Genomic DNA, 5,278 nt, shown 5'->3' with positions numbered 1-5,278 from the left:
CCTCTTCTCTGTGCTCAACATTTTTATCGCAGTCTTTTCATTTGCTGAAAACCAACACAGATCTCAGACTCAGTATAAAGAGAAAAACAAAACAGTACAGCACTCCATCCAATTTAAATAGGTCGTCATCTCCTGTGGTAAGGAAGCCAGTCCCTTCGTAAGCTACACAAACAAAACAAAACCCAGCATACACTGGGAAGGTTAAAAAGATCCAGGCAACCGTGAACCAAAACTCAAGAATAGCAGAAGCAGGGGCCACCTGGCCACACAAAGTGTTGGGGAGCTGGAATCAAACCCGTGCGTGGGGCCCCTTGGCAGGAGTCTGGGTCCGGGTAGGAGGAGGTGACACAACCCCTCCATCAACACAACCCAGAGCGCCTCCCCCCCGTCGCCAGGCGGGCCCAGCTCCCCGGCGGCCTCCCCTCCTCCACCCTCTCGGTTTTTTTCCACGGCGTCTGTGCTCGGCCCCGCTCCGGAAGGGGACCTGGGGGCTGCCCGTCCGGGATCGCTCACCGGCAGCCGGGGCGCAGCGCAGTCCCGAGCTGATCCGGCGCGGACGGGCCTGAGGACAGGGTCACGGAGTCCGCAGTCCCCGGTGCCAGGGCTGGAGCGACAGGCCTGCAGCAGGGTCGCCGCGGAGTTGGGAAGGAGGGGCAGCGCAACCACGGCATCAGCTGATGTCCGACCCTGTAGCAACCTGTGCCCGCGCCTGCGCAGAGCGCGCTCGTAGGTGCGAGGCCCAGGAGTGCGCGTGACGCACCCGTCCTTGCTCCGCCCTCCTGACACCGGAAGCGCGGCCGCTGTGCTTGTGCGCGCTCCTGGTTTCGTTACCTTGGTCTCTCAAGACTTAAAAGGTAAAAAATTGGCCACTCTCGCCTTGAAAAATTTAATAGCAGTGTCTTCCTCCTTTCCCCCCCGCTGTCAGACCATTATCTTTTGCAAAGGGGAAAAGCGTCCGATGTCTGCCTTGGTCCTCAGCTAAACCGTCTTCTAGTCCACGTTCCATCCCTGACACGCGCGACCCTGGGAGTGGGATACACGGGGTGGTAGACTCACGTCTGGCAACCGAAAAGTCCCACTTATTTTAATTCGAACCTCTTGCCCAGTAGAAGGGAACTGTAAGCGGGCAGGAACCCTGTTTTTGTTCGGTTTGGTTTTGGCTTGTGTTTTGTTTTGGTTTGATTTCTGTTTTGGTACATGGTGTCCCTCCACCCCCCTTAAGTCACTGGTTAGTTACTGGAAGGAGCGTGAGATCCCAGGGCTTCAGCTCATCGCTGTGACTTGGGCCACTCCCTCTAACGTCTCAAAGGCTACGTGATCTCGTTTAGAAAATGAGAAAAACAATACAGAGTTGTTCTGACGGTTGGGTAGAATACAGGGAATAACGGTCAAGCACAGAGTAGACTCATTGCTTGCAGAAAGTCTGAGATTTAATGAATTGTTATATTCATGGTTACAACGTGTGTGTGTGTGTGTGTGTGTGTGTGTGTATTAAGGAAGGAAGTGACTGTCTCTGTTCTGACAGGATTGGTGTATTTGTCCAATGGAGTCTGTAAAAGTAAGACATGCAATTCAAAACAATATACAACTTATTATTTAGAATTATATATCCATGTATGAGAATGAAACTTCTCACAATGTTGTCAAAGATGTGAACTCAAATTTTCTGGCAAGCAATTAGGCAGTATGTATCAAGAGTTTTACATTTTCACATTTTTTTACCCCAGCAATCCCATCCTTTGGAATTTAATCTCAACCTAATGAGAACTCAAAAAATATTCTTGTACAAAGTGTGTGCTTTTAACCTAAATGTCCCACAATGGGGCACTGATTAAATAATTTACAACCTCCTCTTTTAGCGCAAGTCTTCCAAAGGTAGGGGAGGGGTGGACATCCTCCACTGACATTGTTTGCAATTTCAAAATAAATGGCTTGGCTAAAACAAGTCAATCCTGGNCTTGGGGCTATTCAGTGTGTCTGAAGAAGAGTGAGCAAGGCGGGCAGTGATGGGAACCAAGGTCAGAGAACTAGCATGGGTTCAGCTAATCAAGCACTGTTATTATTCGTTTAGTATAATGGGAAGCCATTGGAGGATTGAGAGTAAGGAAATGATATCATGGATTTACATTTTGAAAGAATCACTATGGCTAGTATGTGACAAATAGATTGTGGATACATCCAGAGCACAAGCAAGTTGTCCAATCAGGAAGTGTTAAAAGTCGTCCAGGCAAGAAGCGATGGTTCCTATTAGAGAAGTGGTGGTGGAAGTGATGGTCAATGGACAGATTTCACATAGATGATGAAAATGGATCAATAGGATTTGCTGATTAATCACATATGGAAGGTGGGAAAGAGAGAAAGAAGGATGACTCCATTTTGTCTTTTTCTTCTCTCTTAACTCACTGCTCTTTTTAGTTATCCATTCTATTTCTCAGTTTCCCCCAATCCCTCCTTTCTTTTCTCTCTCTCACATTCTCTCTCATGTTCACCTCATTCTCCTGAACTTTCTCTTTTCTCCTCTCCTCCACTGTCCTCCTTTTCTTCTTTTTTTCTGTCTTCCTTCTTGCCATTCTTTTCCCATATTTTTTCTCTATTGCTCTCTCTCATTATTTTAAATGTAATTCTGTTTGCTGTGTCAATTAATATGCTGCAGAGACCAGGGTTGGGAGACCTGTAAGAAGGCTTTTCATGACTAGGATGGTGTGCAGTATATGGGATTAAGCGGTTGGATTTGGAACTTGAAGGTTGAGCTAACTACACTTACTGATGGACTGAATATAGTAGGTGGAGTAATGAGGTAAATCATAGATGACAAGAAGGATTTTGCCCTGAGATCAGTGTAAACTGTGGTATGTATGTATCATTAACTGAAATGGAGAAGTAGATGTGGCTGGGGACTATGAATGGGAAATAAGACTTTTCTTAACATGTTAATTTTGGCGTACCTGTTCACCATCAAGTGGAGATACAGGATAGTCTAGAGCCAGGGGAGAGACCACAGATTTTTCTTGTTTTTTGAGATAGGCCTGTAATGATATAAACTTTCCTCTTGTTACCACTTTTGCAGCATCCTCATAGTTTTGATACATTGTATTTTCATTCTCATTTCTTTCTCCATCTTTTGAGTTCTCCTTTTATTTCTTCTTTGTCCAAGTCATTTTTTAGTAGCATATTGTTTAATGTAGACATATTTGTGGTTTTCCCCGCTTTCCTTTATAGTTGATTTCCAATTTCAAAGCATTGTGGTCGGAGAGTATGCCTGGTATGATATGATTTCAATCTTCTTGAATTTGTTGAGGCTAGTTTTGATAAGTGTTATATCTTCTTGATTTATTGTCCCCTTTAACATTATGAAATGTCCATCTTTGTCCCTTGTTACCTTTTTTATCTTGAAGTCTATTTTGTCAGATGTACATATGGATAAACCTGCTTTTCTTCGGATGTCATTTCCTTGGAGTATCATTTTCCACCTTTTCACTTTGAGTCTATATTTGTCCTTACAGCTGAGATGTGTCTTTTGAAGGCAGCGTATGGTTGGGTTTTGTTTTTTTGTCCAATCTGCTATTCTGTGCCTTTTTATTGGTGAATTCAGACTATTTACATTTAGGGTGATTGTGTGAGGATTCCCTATTGACATGTTATCTTCTGNCAATCCATTCCTCAAATTTTCAGTTGCTCCGACTCCACCATAAGCATCTTCTTTATTTGTATGCAAAGGCAAATGAGAAAAAGACTTTCCCATGTCTAAACAAAAAGAATAATCTTACAGTAAACTTCAGGAAAAAAATGTATACTGAAGGACATTATGAGATATTTATGCCATTCTAATTAATTTAGAAAAAACTTCAAGGGCATGTTCAAACTACTTTGGGGATTAGAATCATATTCAATCAAAGTAATATCTGAAACATGGGAGCCATTTATCAAAGAGTCCAAAAGTGTTTTCCCATCAAAATATTATGAAGTGATATTGTATCAGACTTGTAATGAGAATGGGCTTTCAAACATTAAAATTTGACAAAAGTCTACACTTTCTTAGGGTTCTCTGAAAAGTAATGTAATGAAAAAATGGGCTTCCCGTTTCTTGGAAAGAGACAAAAACACATTCTACCTTTAAACCAATTAGCACTGAGGGTAAAGGTTGCTTTAGACAGACTACAGCTAGGTATTGTTAGTTCAAAGTAGTATTTTTTTCATCCTTTTAAAATTCAAGCCCTTTGGTAATCAATAAAATCTACAATCCTTCTCATCCTCACATTTCTTGCTTTAAACATTTAAACACGTGCAACAAAAACAACTCAAAAACCAAATTCTGCAGATTTTTCTTTCATTTAGCAGTAGGCAGTTAAAATTATGAAATTAATATTCCAAAATATTGAATTTACCAATACAAAGCAGAAAAATTTAGAACATTTAATTTCAAAATTTTAGGATAGTATCAAAACATAACATGGGGAAAATTAAATATATATTTAAAGCCAAGTATCTAAACATAATTAGTTCACCAAAATAACCTCTTCTGGTAAGTAATGCAATAACACTGCAGTTAAGGTCACACAATTTTGAGAATTAAAATAACTTAAGTGATATAATCCAAACTGCTGATATCAAGGGAAAATAAAAGGATAAAGCAGAAATACTTTAAAAACAAAGTATTTCTTCACTTTCCGAATTTGATTATATACCTTTTATCAGTTCCTAAAAAGATTATCAATATACATACAAAAAGATAAATATTTCTTTTAAAAATGTCCACTGACTGAATAAGAAAAAAATGTCACTCAAAATAATTCAATTTACCCTATAGTATGAAGAAAACCTTGCTTTTTAAAACTGGTGTGCCATCCATGTGTTGGGTCACTCAAACATCGTGTAAGCATCAAGAAAAAAAACAAAAAACAAGGTGCGGACCGAGTGTCTCAGTTGGTTAAGAGCTCGCTCAAGAGTGTGAGCTCTGAGCAACAGCGGTTTGATGCCCAGCCCGAGCTGAGCTGCCAACAGGTGGCAGGATGGCTCAGCTAAAACAAAAACAAAAACAAAACCTCCATACCCAAAACTATACTTAAAATTGTAGAATGATGAATAAAGATGCTTCTTTTCAGTATTACAAAAGTCTATGTACATATTGTCCATGTGAGTTCAAAAACCAATGAGTTATGATTTCTACATATGCACTTGATTCGTTTCAATGACATTAAATCCCAGCCACACCAATACCTGCCAGTCACAGGTGGTTCAGGGGTGAATTAACACCAGTGTCCTCGCACTGGGTTGCCTT

General features: G+C 40.9%; 1 protein-coding gene across 1 annotated transcript in view; it reads left to right on the top strand.

The window, feature by feature from the left end:
* Window positions 1-432: 432 nt before the first annotated feature.
* LOC109374599 (thrombospondin type-1 domain-containing protein 7A) overlaps window positions 433-5,278 on the top strand; it is a gene marked incomplete at its 3' end in the record, with an annotated part of 587,092 nt that continues 582,246 nt past the window's right edge. Inside the window, exon 1 of the mRNA XM_019629338.1 lies at window positions 433-854. The remainder of the gene's footprint in view (window positions 855-5,278) is intronic.

This window comes from Hipposideros armiger, unplaced genomic scaffold, assembly GCF_001890085.2.
Source record: "Hipposideros armiger isolate ML-2016 unplaced genomic scaffold, ASM189008v1 scaffold_842, whole genome shotgun sequence".
In the NCBI taxonomy this organism is placed as follows: Eukaryota; Metazoa; Chordata; class Mammalia; order Chiroptera; family Hipposideridae; genus Hipposideros; species Hipposideros armiger.
The sequence above is the reverse complement of the archived record's forward strand: the minus strand, read 5'-3'. Positions and strand labels throughout refer to the sequence as shown.